Source organism: Schistocerca serialis, chromosome 2 (genome assembly GCF_023864345.2).
Source record: "Schistocerca serialis cubense isolate TAMUIC-IGC-003099 chromosome 2, iqSchSeri2.2, whole genome shotgun sequence".
Lineage (NCBI taxonomy): Eukaryota > Metazoa > Arthropoda > Insecta > Orthoptera > Acrididae > Schistocerca > Schistocerca serialis.
The window spans coordinates 997113201-997133934 of NC_064639.1; the positions used below are offsets into that span (position 1 = coordinate 997113201).

Consider the following 20734-nt stretch of genomic DNA (forward strand, 5'->3'; position numbering starts at 1 on the left):
GGTGAATACTGTGCTAAATTCTAGCGCAAGAGAATCGGAAATCTTCTTTTACGCTGTCGTTAACGCCTGCTGCTTTTCATAACCTCGTAGATGTAATGTGCTGACCGCTGTGAATGTAGCTGCTTCGATTTTCGACGATGGAAATCTGTTTAGAGATCGAACATCATCTACGAGTAATAGTGCAGATGATGATGTACATAGTGTATAAAATGGTAAGCCAGTATCCTGTGTACTCAGCAAGTCACGGTGCCGCTATAAATTCCCCAACTCTTGTTCCATTCGCATATGGTACTTTGGAAGAACGACTTACATATAGCTCAATATGAGCTGTACTGTTCTCATTTTCCCCTTTTGTTCCCTACTATCATATCAGTGATACTGAGCTTCTGTCTGGAAAAAAGCTGCACAACCGTCCAGTCAGGACTTCACATTTCAGAATGGTGTTAAGAGAATCAGTTTGCGTTAAATGTACAGAAAAGTGACTTCGTGCACTTCACAAAACGGACAAGAATAGCATACTATGACTACAATAGCAATGGGTCGCAGTTTGAATCAGTTGGCTCATATAATTATCTCGGTGTATTAATATTCTGGCGGACTTCAATTCACTGGCAAGAATTTTGTGGAACATTGTTCCAGGAAAAACAGCTATCTTTATAATACTATAACTTACTTCAGTTCAGTCGTGATCGCATTTTAAGTTTTTTATTTTTATTTTTAGATTTATATCCAAAAAATCTTTACAGAAGAACGCAAAAACTGGTAGAAGTTGACCACGGGGAAGATCAGTCTGGAGTCCGGAGAAATGTAGGTTAGTTAGGTTTAAGTAGTTCTAAGTCTAGGGCACTGATGACCTCAGATGTTAAGTCCCATAGTGCTCAAAACTATTTGAACCTCAACTCGAACCGGGATTTCCCGCTTCACGCGAGTACTCGCCTTAACCGCTTCGGTGATCCGAGCACGAATGACGACCACATCCAAACCTTCATATGTGGTCGCCTATTTCACCAACTGCACTCATACGTTACATATATTCCCGCCCAGGAAGAATACAGGGTGGTCCATTGGTAGTGACCGGGCCAAATATCTCACGAAATAAGCATCAAACGAAAAAAACTACAAAGAACGAAACTTGTCTAGCTTGAAGGGGGAAACCAGATGGCGCTATGGTTGGCCCGCTAGATGGCGCTGCCATAGGTCAAACGGATATTAACTGCGTTTTTTTAAAACAGGAACCCCCATATACGTGTTGTACCTAAAGAAATATGAATGTTTTAGTTGGACCACTTTTTTCTCTTTGTGATAGATGGCGCTGTAATAGTCACAAACATATGGCTCACAATTTTAGACGAACAGTTGGTAACAGGTAGGTTTCTCAAATTAGAATACAGAACGTAGGTACGTTTGAACATTTTATTTCGGTTGTTCCAATGTGATACACGTACATTTGTGAACTTATCATTTCTGAGAACGCATATTGTTACAGCGTGATTACCTGTAAATGCCACATGAATGCAATAAATGCTCAAAATGATGTCCGTCAACCTCAATGCATTTGGCAATACGTGTAACGACATTCCTCTCAACAGCGAGTAGTTCGCCTTCCGTAATGCTCGCACATGCACCGACAATGCGCTGACGCATGTTTCAGGCGTTGTTGGTGGATCATGATAGCAAGTATCCTTCAACTTTCCCCACAGAAAGAAATCCCAGGACGTCAGATCCGGTGAACGTGCGGGCCATGGTATGGTGCTTCGACGACCAATCCACCTGTCGTGAAATATGCTATTCAATACCGCTTCAACCGCCCGCGAGCTATGTGCCGGACATCCATCATGTTGGAAGTACATCGCCTTTCTGTCATGCAGTGAAACGTCTTGTATTAACAACAGTAGAACATTACGTAGGAAATCAGCATACATTGCACCATTTAGATTGCCATCGATAAAATGGGGGCCAATTATCCTTCCTCCCATAGTGTCGCACCATACATTAACGCGCCAAGGTCGCTGATGTTCCACTTGTCGCAGCCATCGTGGATTTTCCGTTGCCCAGTAGTGCATATTATGCCGGTTTACGTTACCGCTGTTTGTGAGCGACGCGTGCAAAACATCTGTCATCGTCCCGTAATTTCTCTTGTGTGCAGTGGCAGAACTGTACACGGCGTTCAAAGTTGTCACCATGCAATTCCGTGTGCATAGAAATATGGTACGGGTGCAATCGATGTTGATGTAGCATTCTCAACACCGACGTTTTTGAGATTCCCGATTCTCGCGCAATTTGTCTGCTACTGACGTGCAGATTAGCCGACAAAGCAGCTGAAACATCTACTTGGGCACCTTCATTTGTTGCAGGTCGTGGTTGACGTTTCACATGTGGCTGAACATTTCCTGTTTCCTTAAATAACGTAACTATCCGGCGAACGGTTCGGACACTTTGACGATGTCGTCCATGATACCGAGCAGCATACATAGCACACGCCCGTTGGGCATTTTGATCACAAGAGCCGTACATCAACACGATATCGACCTTTTCCGCAATTGGTAAACGGTCGATTTTAACACGGGTAATGTATCACAAAGCAAAAATACCGTCCGCACTGGCGGAATGTTATGTGATACCACGTACTTACACGTTTGTGACTATTAAAGCGCCATCTATCACAAGGCGAAAAAAGTGGTCCAACAGAAACATCCATATTTCTTTACGTACTACACGAATATGTAATAAAAAAGGGGGTTCTAATTTTAAAAAACGCATTTGATATCCGTTTGACCTATTGCAGCGCCATCTATCGGGCCAACCATAGCGCCATCTGGTTTCCCCCTTCAAGCTAGACGAGTTTGGTTCTTTGTAGTTTTTTCGTTTGATGCTTATTTCGTGAGATATTTGGCCCGGTCACTATTAATGGACCACCCTGTATATACCAATGAGTCCGCAGCTCGTGGTCTCGCTGTCGCGTTCTCGCTTCCCGAGCACGGGCTCCTGGGTTCGATTCCCGGAGGGATCGGGCATTTTCACGTGCCTCGAGATGACTGTGTTTTTGTGTTGTCCTCATCATTTCATCATCATTCATGTTATGTGGCAAGTTTGGACTGAGCAAAGGTTGGGAATTTGCACGGGCGCTGATAACCGCGCAGTAGAGCGCCCCACAAACCAATCATCATCTGTACTAATGAGTTTAATAACTAAAAGTAACAGAAGACATAACATTCGATATGGTATGTCGCCAGAGTAAAATTGTCTCAAACACATAAGAATCATTGCAACACCCAGCCTTATAACATCAATGAAGATGAAGATGCCTGGAACCAAATCACAAATGCAGCGAGAATTAACGAAGAAACTGAACAAGAAACCCTCATTAAATAATGAATTAGATGTAGCTCATCTACAATTGAGCAGACTTTTATTCCACTAATATTGGTTTATCTATTTAGATTCATAGATATTAAATTAGCTACACATGTCATAACTTAACACTGATAAGTTATACTTACACCGAGAGAAAAAAAATTACCTAAACTGAAGTACCAGCAAAAATGCACGATAAAACCGCTACCCACATCTCCCTCGTCAATTCAGCTTTATCCAAAAACAAAGTATTTTAAAAACATTACGTTTGGAGCAGGTGAAGAAACATTGTGCGACAAGGACTGAATTATATCCAACTGCAACTAAACAGAGTAAACATAAAAAATACAATAGCAACTACTAAAATAGGCGGCGACACTGCAAAACTATCAATAAAAACATACTAACTAAAAATATCAGATAGAGATGAAAGAAACCAACGACATAGAATATATGATTATAGAACGTCTCACCTCATCTTCAACTCCAACGTAAATAACAAACTCACCTCCAGCCAAGCAATAGCAATGAAGGCAGATAATGGCAATAGACTTGTCATAATTGAACTGAATAATTGTATAAGTAAAGTAAAAGACTTTTTTCATATCTAATAACAATAAATAACCCTAGAGATCCTACCAACAAATATGCAGCCAAGGCGAAAAACATAATAAATGCGTGACGTAACATAAGTATATGAAGATGATACCTGTTCTTTCGGACATGTAAGAGGGATCACATACCATCTTCATATAGTTAAGGCTAACCGGCCATTGACCTTCTTCTGTGTGGATGCACACGCATTACTCGAACTCTTACGGGAATCGGTAAGATTGTCTGCCGCGAGTAATGAGTGTTAGGGGTAGGGGCACTACGTAAATTGGAAATTGGTTACTGTAACTTAAACTAACTTACGCTAAGGACAACACACACCCATGCCCAAGAGAGGACTCGAACCTCCGACGGGGGAAGCCGTGCGGACCGTGGCAAGGCGCCCTAGACCGCACGGGTACCCAGCGCGGCCGACTACGAATGTAGTGTGTGGACATTATTAAGTTGGGAATGTGGGTCTCACGGGGAGCGTGCAAGGGATGACTCCCAGCAGTCGCAGTATCCTCTGTGCGCTCGCTGGCTCAGATGGATAGAGCGTCTGCCCTGTAAGCAGGAGATCCAGGGTTCGAGTCCTGGTCCGGTCACACATTTTCAAGTGTCCCCGTTGATGTATATCAGCGCCTGTCGGCAACTTAGGGTCTTCAGTTAATTATCATTTCATTCATAACGTATGTATAGATTTTCAAAGAAGACAAAGCACTGAAATGAAGCCAAGAAGACCACGATTACATGGTCATCCAAAACTTCATCAGCCTCATATTCCAGATCACCCAGTAGTTAACTGTATTAATGGTTCCCCTGAACTTAAAAGCAATAAAACAACAGATTACTCTCTAAGTTATATACATTAAGAAAAACTCTTTTATACTGGGATAAAAAATAAGGTACATCAAAGTTCTATCTAATGAAAAATTAGTATCCTTTCATTTTGCCAGTCTGTATACAGATATACCAGTCCATGAGGTAACAAAAAATTGCTTTGAATTCAACAATAATAAATACTCTCAATCTGACGTAGTAGCCATGGGCTGCAGTACCGCCATCACCTTAGCAGATATCTTCAATACATGCACTCACAATTTTGGTAACCAAGAAAATTGTCGATTATTTTATGTTCAAAATGGTTCAAATGGCTCTGAGCACTATGGGACTTAACATCTATGGTCATCAGTCCCCTAGAACTTAGAACTACTTAAACCTAACTAACCTAGGGACATTGCACAACACCCAGTCATCACGAGGTAGAGAAAATCCCTGACCCCGCCGGGAATTGAACCCGGGAACCCAGGCGTGGGAAGCGAAAACGCTACCGCACAACCACGAGCTGAGGACTGATTATTTTATGTGGAGCACATGCTTGGAGATGAACGTGACATTCAGCACATCTGTCAAGCACTAAATATACTACATCCTAAAATGCACTTCATCGTGGAAGCAGGAACTGACAATGAGTTAATTTCCTGGACCTCACAAACACTGAAATAATTGACAGAGTTTCAAACTTTATAGGAATCACATAAATGAAAATATCATACGTACTAATTCATGCCATCGACAGGCAAACAAGCACTCTTACTTCTAAGCCATGATCAACAGGATACAAAATCTACGAATAACTGCAGCTGCCATACAAAAAGAACTCGGAACATTACAGTATACAGCATAACAAAACGACAAAAATAACAGACATAGTAAATCAGTGGTACGAAATTAATAATGTGCAGTTAGCGTTATCTTCTATCTTAATTTACATGAAAGCACAGAAGTATTGGATATATGTTTCGCTGGCTCTCAATTATTTGCTTTGTTTTATTATTACATGCGTAACAACTAATATATGAAATAAAATATGTTGCTACGAAAAGAGCCCCGAAATACCTTTTAGTGATGCTGTGCTGTGACTTTCTTTGGATCATTAATTTTCCACAAAACAAAATAGATTATGTTCTTATTGTTCTGGATCTGGCTTTCTATTAAAAGAACATTTTTTCGTTACTGAAACTCGTCATGAAGTCCAACATATCTTCCTGACTGAGAAGGTTACTGAAAATTATTTCGTTATCAGTACTGATGTTACAGTACGCAATGCTTGTTCAACATCAAAATTATGCAGTGGATTTTTGTTAACAGTAAAACACCAATAAGTACCACGACTAACACGAGAGCATGAGACCATTGTGATAGAAAAAGATGTTTTTACTATGAAGTTGGCCAGACGAGAACTACGCACAGCAAGATTTCTTTTATGTTATGAAGGTAAATAATCTTTTTGCACTGTTAGTAATATATTATCAGCAGCCCGCGCCAACCTGTAAAACCGATCATATAATCTGCTGCTCTGCTCTGCGATTCCGAAAGCTGGAAGAAATAATTTTATTTCACTATTACCTGCCAGCTTCTTTGCGGTATGATTGATTTCATTTAATGCATTTTGAAGGCGCCGCGGCAGCGGCTCGTTCGTTCGTAGCCCAGCTCTGCACCTCGAATAATATTTAAATAACTGAAAATGTCTTAAAGGGATGGGTCAAAGTACCAGGCAAGCTTATTACAAATCATAATGCAAGTTTTCACTAAGTAACTCAATTCAAAACATTTAAAGATTAAGTTATTACACACCTTTCCAAATCAATGTCTAATGGCGTCCCTCTCTCAATCTTGACAAAAGAATGCTACGCAAGCGTGAAATATAACGTCACAGGTTCTTCCTACTCACGTAACTACAAGAAGACGACAGAGAAATTAATGTTCGGTCACAACTATTTATAACTGTTGTGACATATTCTCATCTTCGTTTGATATTTAATAAGTATCGTCTGTGGCTGCTTCAGTACTCGCCGAAACACACATTATCTTAAAAAAAAATCGGTACATAATTCTATATAAGAACAAAACATGACACATAATGGTTTGTCTTTATTACATAAAGTTCACACAATCGTTGTCCACGCAAATACAATCATCCAGTTCAGTTATTCTTTTCTCCTTTTTTTTAACCACATGTAATATGTGTTTTGCTAGTATGGATAAATGATGATGGCGTCCTCTTGGGTAAAATATTCCGGAGGTAAAATAGTCCCCCATTCGGATCTCCAGGCGGGGACTACTCCAGAGAACGTCGTTATCAGGAAAAAGAAAACTGGCGTTCTACGGATCGGAGCGTGGAACGTCAGATCCCTTAACCGGGCAGGTAGATTAGAAAATTTAAAAAGGGAAATGGATTTGTGGGTTGCAGTAAGTACTGGGAGATGAAGAAGCTTGCACAGGATAGGGTAGCATGGAGAGCTGCATCAAACCAGTCTCAGGACTGAAGACCACAACAACAACAAGAGACGTTACATATGGTTCGCCTGTTATGCAGAACGCTGTTTTATCATATTACCCAAATATGTTTCAGCACGTGTGCCGTCGGCAGCGGGTATTCTTTACTCTAGTCTCAATTTTATGTGATATGTATATGTAGGAACATCTGTACATTATTATCTGCTGCTTCTTTCTCACGAATTACTGAGAACTACACACAAATACTACTTTTGTAAATAATACTTTTCACTTTGCCAAAACACAGTGTAAACGCAGTGTAAACATAACGTTTGTAACAAACTGAATCCGACACTTTGTTGTAACTTAAAGAGGAGAAGATGGCGACTGCTGTATAAATCGGCGCTAGCCTAAGTAATAAAAAGAAGTTAATATTTCTAGCAGCTTCCGCCCAACTTAAATTGATGAAGTGCAATTTTCAGTACGTTTCAGGGCGTTCCGATCGCTCTTAGGATTTTGCTTACGATACTGCTTTCAGTTCGTTTCCAGACGTAGGAGCTTCAAATATTTAGATTACCGCGGTCGCATTTTTACAGTGTAATTCGCATGCCAGTGCAAATAAAACTATTACAGTAACAGCTTTTAATATAAATTTACGGTATTTCCTTTATTTTCACAACAATTATCATATTACATCTATGTACAAGCAGTGACGCTCATGAACACTCTAATCTAAAGCTGTTGGTAAACGACAACGGTAGACAGATTGTAACAGCAGTTCAGACAGTTTAAATGTTCGTTTACCTTCTCTGAATTCACTGTTTTCTTTTCCCGTGCTAAATGTTCTTTCCTCAGCTGAATGTGTAATTCCTCTTCGACTGTGACATCGTTAGAAACTCTTTAGCATAAATTAAAGCGATGGAAGGGAAAAACTGAACTATCTGGCAGTAGAAACAACAACTTCTTTCGAGTTTGGACAAGGCGTTTACTTTCTCATTGATAAGAGGCAGGACTAGTTCGCTCAAATTAACATGATGGCTTAAAACTTTAGTTCTCAGTGAGGTATACATCAACATTAGCATTCTCATATCACAAACCAGTCCATAGTGCCTCGCGGAGGGTATCTCGTACAAGAATGACTTAATTTCCTTTCCGTACACTCTTTCTCATCAGTTCCATCCTCGATGACGTATGAGGTACTGAAAAGAAACAAGAGGTAGTATATCATTTTACACGCAACACCAGTGATAACAGAGTTATCACTATTTTCTGTACCTCACAAACGACTCGTCGGAAGAACATAAAAGCAACTAATTTTTACACGTCAAGTGAGGTTGTATAGGTAAATTCTAGCCGTTCTAGCCCTGACCGGCCAATTGAACCCGATCGAACCGCAGTGTCATCGTCTGCCAGTCGCGTCATTGGATGCATTATAGAGGAGGACACCGTTCTCCCAATCGTTATCGGGTTTCTTAACCTTGAAATTGCTATTAATCTGGCGAGTAGCTCCTCAGGTGGCCTTATGAGGTGGGGTGCATTCCGTATCCACTCCCACAAGGGAAAATCCCTTACAGTACCTGGAACTGAACCAGGGTCCCCCACTTGGAAGTCAGCCCGAAACCTAAATTATAGTGGTTGCAGAGGGATTTGATTTCGATCTTTCAGAACACGATTCCAGTTTCTACTGATAGAAATTGTAATATACATTCCCCACAGTTTGTGAGGGAAGCAGGTATACTGGGTGCACACGAAATCAGGACTGAACGTGTGGAAAACACAAAAAGTTAGTTTAGTTTCAGGATAGAGGCCGACAGAAAGTTATCTTACCTGACTGGGTCTCGAACTACAGTATTTTCATTTCGCTTCCTGCGATGTATTGATAGCTCAAGAGCTGGAAGGGCTGAACCCGAATGATGATTAAACACCATTCGTAAAATACATGAGACAGTTTACTTAAAACTACATAACAAGATTGAAAAGCTATTTTCAGAGGATATTTAGAGCAGTTTTAGTAGTGATAATATTTCGATTAATATACACCTGAAGCCCTTAGGCTTAGTTAGAGCTCCTGAAATAAGAACTGAACAATTATTCTGAAGTACACCAACACCCAAACTGAATGTAATTTAACAAGGATCATTAAGCAATTAGGAGTGACAATTAACTTTACTAATCAGAAACCCAAAAAGGGAAAGATCAAGCGCTCCAATAGCTGTACCGAACTTGAAATAAAATGTTACCAACAAGAACAACAGCAGAATAACAGCGCTATCATAAATACAGCAACATCAGAATTAGTGCAAATCGCCTCAGCCGCCCACGCGGGAGTATATTATAACGTCCGGTGCCAGCTGGCCAACTGGCCGCCGCACTGACCTTTAGGCTAAGCGCGGGAGCAGAGCATGTTTATAACACACAAAATACTCTTATAAAACGCATAACAATGAAATACCAATTCAAGGCTCCTACCGCAATATCGGGAGGGAGTTCAGCTTAGGACAGATTGATGAAACAAAATCTTCAGGCGAGCGAGGAAAGAACGCAATGAATAATTAGTGTTAAGAAGTTACCTGCCTTTCCTTCCCCTGTAGTAGTAAACTACTTGCGATGAAGCTCCAGAAAGAGGTAGGGTTAGACTAATGATAAAATTTAACATTGGAGAAGAGAGCGCACAAAGTAGTAGAAAGTTCCAGAAAATTTAAATAGACTCGCTCACACTGCTTTTAAAAATGGAATAAGTTCACCCCAGATCGAATGTGTTCCTATTCTACCGACTAATTTGCGCTTTAATCTTCCAGCGAAAAGCAAGCAAGTTACACAATAGAGCGGCCCCAGGCATGTAGACCTAGACGGTTTCACAGTTTAAGATGCACAAATAAAAATGTAAAATCAATAGCCGCAGCACTAATGTCTTGCGCAGAAAATAATCAGCAACTGCGGGTTACCGTCCAGGTAGGCACGGACATTATGAACTATCATGCATAGAATACGTGAGAGCGGACAAAAGTACCACTAGCGCGGGAAAACAATATAGGGAGGCTGAGCAGAACCACTCCATAGAACTTGGTCAGATAGAGGCTACCGACAGTACATCTAGGGACGGTTATGATTCTGGGGACAACCGTAAGTGCGGAGCCATGAACTAGCCATTGAATTAACCTACATCGACCACCGCTTAATTGCGTCACAAAAACGGAACCGTAGTTGGAATTATTCCACACAAAGTATGTCCCCACCGGATTCTCAGTCGGCGTTGAAAACGAACTGATCTGAGTGGCAGAGGCAGGAAGGTCAGTAGGACGTAATTCCGAGAGGTCACATATACAGCAGCCGATCCTACTGCAGATAGACCAGTCCCTTCGGATCGCTTTGCTTCGTTCCAACCAGACGTCCCAACCAGCGTCCCACTCTCCATGCCCCGCGTCTTATGTGACCACTACGCTCTCTGTCGGACCCAGGTGCCTTGGAAACCAGGACGACACCGGCTAATACTGTACCGCAACTGCCACACAGCACTCTCCACTTCGCCTCGCGCTGTACTGTTAAATCCCACGTTTCCAGCACACTCGCACGCTCTCGCTGGCTCGTTCCGCGTATCAGAATCTTTTTCTGAAAGACGTGCTACAGTTTATCGATTTACCGTGGCATGCCTTTGCGCCATTTGAATTGTCTGATGAACTGGTAACTGATTTCAACTGATGATGGCATTGCCGGCGAAAGGCTAAGGTTCAGATTATTTGAGCCCTCGTCCAAACCACAGAGCTTTTATTGTTGCGTGCGTTCTGCTTCAGAATGAAAGGATTGATTTTGTACCTGTAGCGTCTGGAGAAACGGCCCGCCACAAATATAGAACAAAGTGCTGTTCAGTGAATATTGCATCTAGACGTCAGACTTGGTCGCTATGAGTGCCACCCTCCTGCCGTTTTCTTTACTCTGTAAGACATTGCCTATGCATTAAGCACTGCACCCTCGTATTTGGAACGTCTGAGAGGAAAATAATGACAGATTATAACTCTACGGTTGGGCATGGAGCATGGTCTACATCTATTGGATAACACCCCACCGGGAGACTACCGCCGGTACCGCGCTTTGGGCTTACTGACTGCCACCAGTAGGTCCCGTAGGAGATCTCGTTTCTCTGATTTTTGCCGTCGTGGTCATTTCGCGAACTCTATGTGAGAGGGAGTAAAACGTTGCTTGGTTTTTCTTGAAACGTAAGTTCTCGGATTTGTTTTGATGGAGAAACACTCTGTAAAGCAAAGCGCATATCTTATAGCCCCTGCCACCGGAATTTTTAACAATTCAGTAATGCTTTCGCACTTTCTAAAATAGGCCTCTCTTCTTTGTATCTTCCAAAACTCCTCTGTCAATCATACATATCTGATTCGAGTCCTAGACTGACCAGCAATGCTCAAGAATAGATCGAAAGAGATTTTGCTTGTAGGCCATTGTGTATTGGGTATTAAGCCGGGAACCTAGAAATGACGGAGAGGCATCGTCCCGCTGTAGCCCTCAGTGGTTCACAACACCACAACGGGCCACAGCAGTCCACCCACCCCACCGGTGGTGGTTCGGCCCCCAGTGGACACCCCCCCCCCCCCCCCCCCCCGACCCCCCTCGGGATCATCACATACCAGACGAGTGTAACCCCAAATGATTATGATGTACACGTACGTGGAAACACTGTTTGTGCAGCAATTGCAGGCATGGTGTAACTGAGGCGGAATAAGGGGAACCAGTCCGCATTCGCCGAGGCAGATGGGAAACCGCCTTCAAAACCATCCACAGGCTGGCCGGCACACCGAACCTGGACACTAATCCGCCAAGCGGATTCGTGCCGGGGACTGACACGCCTTCCCACTCGGGAAGCAGCGCGCTAGACCGCGCGGCTAGCCGGGTGGGCTTGTAGGCCATGCTTTTTCCATATAATTTACATTTCTTTCGAGTTCAGCTAGTACGTAAATGTTGGGTAGGCATCTTGCGCTTAGTTCGTTGTAGTCGTCCACTTTTAAGTCAGCCCTGTGGATATTCCTTGATATTGGACAGTTGCTAGTGTTTCCACTGATTCATCGCTGGCAGTGTAATCAAGCTGTATATTTATTTACGTTACATATATTTGCGAATCGACCCAACCGCCTGTCCCAAAACAATGCGTCGATCGTCTGCGGTTCTTCCTGCACTTTACTACAGTCCTGAATCATGATATCATCCGCAAATACCTACATCGGGTTTGCGACCCTTTCCAGCAGATTATTTATTATATATATCGTGAACAGCAAAACCTTTGTAACGGCTCCATAAAATGTGGTGATTAGTGCTACCCACATAACAAAAGACTTCGCTTAAGGTAATTGTGATGCAGTTTGGGACAGATACAGATTTCGGCTGGCCAATCAGACGCAACCAATGAAGCGCAGGAAATGTATTCACAGTTGCGGATATGAACGACCGTCAGCTGTATATTGGGATGGCGGCGGTGAAAATATGTGCTGCACCTCAACTCGAACCCGGATTTCCCGCTTCGCGCGAGCACTCGCCTTAACCGCTTCGGCGATCCGAGCACAAATCACGGCCACCTACAAACCTTCATATGTGGTCGTCCATGTTTCACAAACTGCGCTCATACGTTGCATATATTCCCGTCCAGGAAGAACATATATATAGGCTCCGGTGTTTTGGCGAATTAAAGCTAAGTAACTGTGTATGTTATTAAGAAGTATGATGCAGTGGTCTTTCAGATCCGCTTGCATGTCAACAGTGACAATAAATATGTTCTTCCTGGACGGGAATGTACGTAACACACGAATGCAGGCTGTAACACATGGACGATGATATATGGAGGCTAGAGCGTGGTCGTGATTCATGCTCGGATGGCTGGAGTGGTTAGGGCGATCTCTCGCGTAAAGCGGAAAGTTAGGTTTCGAGTCTTAGTCCGACACAGCTTTTCATTGTCGTCATTCCAATATACAGCCGACGATAGTTCACATTCGCAACTGAGAATACATTTCCTGTATTTCTCGGCTGCCGTGATCGCTACAGCGCCTGTTGCTTTGGACTTGCACGCATATCCGAAGCAACAAATCATCGTACTTCTTGATAACACAGGCACCGCTATGTCGTAATAAATTGCACGTGTTAAAAGGAATGCGATACTAGTCAGAGGCTGTACTATGAATCTTCATATGACGGAGGTCAGTTGTAATGTGCATTACAGGATCAAATCCGTGAAGTATTTAGTAAAGGCATCATATTTCGATTCTTAAATTTTAGGTCCACTCTTGATTTAAACAGGCTGTATAACCGTGATCCCCGCCCAAGGAGCCGTGCGGAAATTAAAACTCGGAAGACAGGGTTTCATTTACGGTTTACTGAAGAGGCATCTAAGTCTGGAATATCGCGAGATAATCATCAGCAACGATAAACGCAGCCTTTCATTCTGTACATGCAATATCTCGGAAATATAGTAAATTTTTTTAAATATAGCTTATCAGCAGGAAATTTTATTGCATGCAACAGACAGTGCTCGTTATTTCACTGCTTAATACATTTATCTGCTCGTGTCATGTATGCATGAGGGTTCCGATGCGTAATTGATTGTGACGGCTGAAGAACAAAAACCCATTCAATTACTGCCATTAAAATCAGAATATATCATCAAAGGGAAGTTTTAGTTATTGTGTTCCACAGATTAGTATGATAATAGGTTTCCTGATTCCATAAACGTCGTTGAGCGAGGACGATAACAAAGTGCTGGTTTTTTTTTTTTTTTTTCAGTGGAAAAGAGAAGGGAAAAACAGCTTGCTATTGCATATATTTCGCTCACATGAACAGGTTCCCTAACTGTCGACTTTCTGCTGAATACGATTGTGTCATACCTGAGTAGAAAACGCTGCGCATTAATTGCAGTAACTTTAAGTTAGTTATTTTCATCTCAGGCGCTGAAGTTGGTATCGCAAATATGATCTTTTGCGCAACGACAGTTTTTAAGGAACGCTAAAAGCAAATAAGGAACACTTTTTATTATTTCTGTATTACGGTAGCTTTCTAAAATGTATCAAAGTCGGCGGGCAAAATAAAGGGAAGAAGTATAATTACTACACTACTCAAAAGAATAAGGAGGCACATGACTCACAGCATCTTCAGTGCCCTATTGAGCAATAACTGACTGCGTATGTTACCAAGTTAAAGCTTCATCTTCCACAAATTTAGTACACAAAGAAATATCACCACATCCTTGTCCATTTACATAGCAAGAACTGAAATTTCTGACAGGTATCTAAAACAAAGTGGAAACAATAATTGATTCAGTCATCCTGGAGCCTATTCGAATCCTAGTGGAGCATTTCACTGGCAATAATTGGCTGGCAAGAGGAGGAAAGGTGGTGGCATAAAGTTTCTTATCACCAGTCTTTGCGCCAGTGTCCTGGATTAAATTACAAGCTTCACCGCAGTGTCTCATTTCATGGATCTACTAAAGTCAGCACCTGCAACAGCAGGTCACTGTAGTATCACTTACAGGGTTTCTAATGTCGGTAATAATCTGGAACAGTGTTTATCTTACTTCTACCACTTAGTGAACGCACGGGTAAGAACATTCCGTTTAAGATGCTGTAAGGAACAGTGGAGGGGAAAGAATTTTAAGGGCAGACATAACGTAGAAACAAGTATATGACGTGTGTACGCAAAAATGATAAGAGTGGAGAAGGTATGAACATACGGCATGCAGCTAGAGAAAGTACTAATATTTGCACAAAAATATTGTTGTCTCCAGCGAAATGTTTGGTGGGCTTTTCGCATTCATTAAATACTCCCACACTATCGTGGTACACAGTTCAAATACATACATAATTAGCGCAAATTAATAATGAAACACCAAAAATCGGTAATTATTTAAATATCGTGTGATTGAATAGTAATTAATATTTGAATATGTATAGGAAAGCATTAATTTTTTGTCCAGCGACAGAGACGAACGAAAACATAGCCTTTATTTAGCTGGTGCAAGTTGTTACGGAGAAACACCCATTACAAAGAGAGGAAAAATGTAGTTAAAGGCATGTTCTGCTCGAACTTAACATAAATTCTTATACCACCATAGTTTAATTTTTAATTATTCATTTTTCCTCTGTTCCTTCCTATGCGAAGATAATTTTTTTTACCTCGTTTCACTTTTACTGTTTTAATAGTCTCCGCATTTGCACCGTGGATAAATATGGATGAGGAACGCAGTTTATATACAGTCAACGTGTCTTCATGTCGTGCAAACCCTTTCAGTTGATGTCGCTACAGAAATCAGCTCTTCTCTTGATCTAATATTTCTTGCACTGTTTCAGTTCACTGTCTAGTTGTAAAACATTTTAACTCCTTCGTTTACTTTTATGTAGTATGCGTACTTTCCTTGTTTTGAGAAAAGAGGCAGCATTTATTGCAAAATATGGAGTGACTATACAACGACTTTGTGTGAAAAGAAACGATTCAATTCAGTCTAGCTAGTTCCAAGTATTTACAGTCTCCTTTATGTTGTTTATTGGTCAGCATGTTGGCCACTGGAACCTAGGATATTCCCATAAATGGTTCCATAACAGCATTCTTGTTAAACGGAGAGACGGAAACACTCTGGTATGTCATAAGTGTTAATCCCCATAACAAGTATTAAGTGGCTAACACACAACACGAAAAAAGAATAAACTTAAATAGAATTTGAGGCAGTCATTCATTACATCCACTCCGTTGTTTACTGTCATATTTTAGTTTTATCTTCATCTGGCTTATTCACCGATGAAATATGTAAATAATTCTCTCATATCCTATCACACAATATGCCATATTTCACAGAATCTCCTTGCTGATTGATTGCCGTTAGGATGGGAGGTTCATACAATGAATTACGAATGCAGAGTGTACCTCCTGCGGTTGGCACTTACACGACAGGAGATTTAGATTCCTATTGAGCCATCTCGATATGGATTTGCCCTTGATCGTGGTTTTCTTATGACTTGTAGCCTTCTTTCTTCTATATTTTATGATTGCGGCCATCGGAAGTGTGTATGGGATGGTTAACGAAGAGGAAACGCTTCGTTGCTAAATGAATCTGACCGTGTTGTCAAATACGAAAACATAGCTCTTTACTTTACGAATATTCAAGTCCCTCAAATGTAAGTGAAAAAATGTTGTCTGGAAAGGTTAGCAGTACGTATCTTTTTACTTAGTTTATTGATTTTTGGTAACATACTTCCTAACGAAGCTTCGACCAAACCATCTTTATATAAACAGTTAACTTTATTACACTCTCACAATTACTTTCCATTGCTTTTCAAACTGTTACTGCCCTCGGTAGCTTTTTAAATATTCAGTCAATATATTCCGCCAGTAGATTTTACTAACTAAGAATGACATCACTAATGCGTCCACTGATATCATGTACAGTCACGCACCAAGTGTGGTGGTGTAGTGGTTAGCAAACTACACAGGCATTCGGTCGAACGACGGTTCAAATCCACGTGTGGCCATCCTACTTTACGTCTACCGTTACTTCCCTAAATCTCTCCAGGCAAGGGCACGCCCAATTTCCTTTCTCGTCCTTGATTCGAGCTGGCACTTCGTCTCTAATGACTTTTTGCTGCAATCACGGTCACCCTTCGCCAGTAAGCCAAATAATTACTCGCTGTTACCCTACCGATTGACTCATAATTCATCGCATTAGCATAATTCGTCGCATTAGCAAAGTGTTCAAGTAATTTTGGTGCCACGCATCAACATGAGACTGTTTCGCAGGAAATCCGAGCAACAGTCTGGAACCGCGCGACCGTTACGATCACAGGTTCGAATCCTGCCTCGGGCATGGTTGTTTGTGATGTCCTTAGGTTAGTAAGGTTGAAGTAGTTCTAAGTTCTTGGGGACTGATGACCTCAGAAGTTAAGTCCCATAGTGCTCAGAGCCATTTGAACCATTTTGTAATATATTGACACTCAGGATTATTTTGCACTTGTTGTAGCTATAAATATTAATACAGTTCTTATTCATTCAACAGTTCTTGTGTGACAAATAAAAGATGACGATACAGAATACTTGCGAGTCACAGTGAAATTGGCATATTGTAACAGGTCAGAGGAAACTGTGTAATCGTGAGTGTGTGATATACAGTGAGTTCGGAAATTTTCATTACAAACTCTTAGGACTTGTAGAGTGGAGTCAGTACATAGTATTTTGAACAGGAACCCACGTCTGGAAACGTACCGTTTCCGTCCTACGAAGATTTCAATTCAAATGTGTAACGCATCCGCGTCTGCCGAGGGAAAGGGAAAACTCAGAGAATTGTTTTTCCTTGTCAGATTGGGTGCTTAGGACTACTTCTTGTGGTGTCGTAAACCAAGTTTAATTTACGAGACTCCCATAGAGACAGAGGAAGATCTAGTGGCACGAGTTCTGGTCGCTGTACTAGAAATTCAAGAGATACCGTGTGGGATGGAGAGTGTGTACCAGAACATGCTTCGTAGGTACAATGTCTGTAACAACGTTGGTGGTCGCCACATCGAGCCGTTATTGTAATGCATCAGTATTGTTCTGTACCTATAGTATAGTGAGTTCTTTTTTGTTTTGGATTAATGTAAACACGTAATGTTTGAGTTTAATGCCAACAAATGTGCTTAAGCAATAAATGGACGTTTCGTTATGTTTCCTTTCCAATGGTTACCCAATGATTGTATTACGTCACGCTTAATGAAATTCCTCAAGCAGAGCTGAGGAAACGGTACGTTCATATTCAAAATATTATGTACTCACTGCCTTCTCCAAGTCCTAGGAGTTTGTGACAGCAATTTCCGAACACCCTGTATGTAGATGTAAAGTTTTGGTTTAATACGAACAGCAGATGTGTTGCTGTGTTCTTCCCAAGGGTTGAGTGAATGTTAAAAAGGAGCCTATCGTATGCGCTCGTTCGGATAGGACCGCTGACAGCCAACAAAATTACGAATATAGGTAGTTCATCCGACGATTCTATGGACCTGTAAAATTACTTGTTGTGCTCGTAGTCTTACAAAAACTTTATAGCGTTGGCTCTAAACTTCAGTGTGGTGTTCAAGACGTAGTAAATACTGGCACGAGTGTGACGACTCGTAACTTTTTCCGCAGTGAGTTTAATTTCTGATTTATTCATGAAAAACCATGGATAAACAGAAAATTAAGATGTTTTTATAAAGTGCCAGACTTATAACTTGAAAGTAGAAATAAAAAGAAAAGTGTATTTGTATTGCACACACCAGGTATAAGAAAGCATGAAAGAAACAATTTTTGGCGTTAGGAACTTGCTTATTAATAATAGTGATGTGTAACTGTTGGTTGGTAATATTTAATGACAAAATGCAACCTAACGCTAGATTGCGTACTTACGGCTATCCTGTGTGGCCGTTCTTTAGTACGACTTTAAAAAAGAGAGAGAGAGATAATTAATTGATCACCGATGCGTCGGTTCTCGATTGTGTTCAGGAGACGTACGGATTGAGTGTGCGAATAACTGACCTTTTGACCCGGATTGCCTTCATGCAATCAGAACCTTTGATGAAATTACCTTAGGGACCTATTTGAATAAAAAAATGGAAATGAAAGCAAATTAGTGGAATTTCATAAGAGAAAGATTAACAGGAATTTCATAAGAGAAAGATTAACAGATCGGAAGTTGAACACATTAGTGGTCTCCCAAATACAATGGAGACACCGCGATAAAGAGCGAACCTGTAACAAAGCTCATATACAATTTGAACATCGTTTTTGATTAGAGAAAGAAAAGAATAAGAAGAAAATTACTGCATCGTATTATTTTAATGTTTTGAACAAATTGGCTTTAAAGTTCTACACATTGACAAATACACTCTAAATGCATGACTTACATCTGATATTTCTTTTGTAAATGGCGCAATCCAATAATTGCTGATTTATCAGTCCGTTCCTTCTTAGAATTAAATGTCCTTTCATGTGCGTAAGTACATTGTATCCACACCCGAGTTACCGAAATGTTTGTTCGTCGTTTCACATAGTTTTTACACAAAATAAAAATACAACTTGTAGCAATGCTATGTAGTACGTCTTAACACGTCGGCGACCAAAAGTACAAGGGATAATGAAGTCTCTAGAATATTTCTTGACAAAAGATAGATAGTTCTTTCTTGTGTTTCGCGGCTTATTGCTATCATAGACTTACTAAATAAAAACTAGACCGCGGATTGGCGCTAGCGACGCGTCCCCACACTGAACGTGGTAGAAGCCGCCATTTGCAGGGAAACAGTGCGTAAACATGATTCGTTCGTGTGCTGCTTTTAATTGTAACAGTAAGAATGGAAGCAAAGACGAAGACGGAAACAATGTTACATTTCACAGGTCAGTCATTACTGGTTGCTTGTTACTTTTTATTACTTGTATATAGTATTTTCATGGAGAAATAATTCATCACGAGCGTTTGTTTTTGTTTAGATTTCCCCTTACAAATTATTTTCTAAATCGGAAATGGATTGTTGTTACTCGGAGAGAGAACTTCCAACCGGCAGCAAATCATTTGCTGTGCTCTCTTCATTTTGAAGAGAATTGTTACATGGAAAATTATATAAATAGACGTCAACTGAAGGACGATGCTATACCGACAGTATTTGGAGTTCCAACTCATTTGAAAAATGTATAGTGTTTGCAAAGCCAATTAATGCAAATGCTAAATGTAGGTGACAGCAGATTGTTCTATAGCCTAACCTGATGTCTGTATTTACACCTTATACTGTATCTAATAAACGTTCTGCTACATAAATAGCAAGTTACATAGGGAAAAAGTTGCAGTGTTCGATTACAGACAAAGGTACTTTGTTGCATGTCAAGTACTTATATCGTATTTGAATATAAACTACTAAAAATACTAAAAGGGTTAATGTACTAAGTTGAACTGAATGAAGAACTGGGCACATGATAGGTATTTAGATTTTTAATCAAATATATATTAAATATGAATCAGAGGCAGGTCGAATAATTGCGTTTAGATACAGAACATGTGTTAGGTGGTGATTATACTTCGTAAATGGTCAAATATTTGATCAAATGTTGCAAACTCAACCCCTTTCAGAGGTGCTATCAGTGTTAAAAACTAATGTGCGAATGAAATTCCTATGGTATTTAAAGTGATATGGGTTATTACAATTAATCATACCAAAATTCGAGTGTAGACAATACTGTGCTAAACAAAACTAAGCGTGCAAAATATACACAGTAGTCGGCAAAAAGCAAACAGGACCTGACAGGAAGATTATGTAAATTAAATAATAATCGTACTGTCTGCTACTTTAAAAGTTTCATGTAATTATCTATTTGCATTAAATAGCTCGATGTAAACTCGCTCCACCTTGTCGGGAAAGAGCCTTACGTTCTTAAATTTCGCGTCTCTATGCAGACGTATTTCGGGAATTAGGAAACTTCATTCATTTAAGTATACTTTTAAAATAGACTCGAATACTCAGTATTTTTTAAAACAAACATT

The 20734-nt window shown here is 40.7% G+C and overlaps 1 protein-coding gene across 1 annotated transcript in view; it reads left to right on the forward strand.

The window, feature by feature from the left end:
* The window catches only part of LOC126456582 (neuroligin-2-like), a 281322-nt gene that overhangs the window by 46005 nt on the left and 214583 nt on the right, over nt 1-20734 (forward strand). The gene's annotated exons all lie outside the window — the stretch shown is intronic.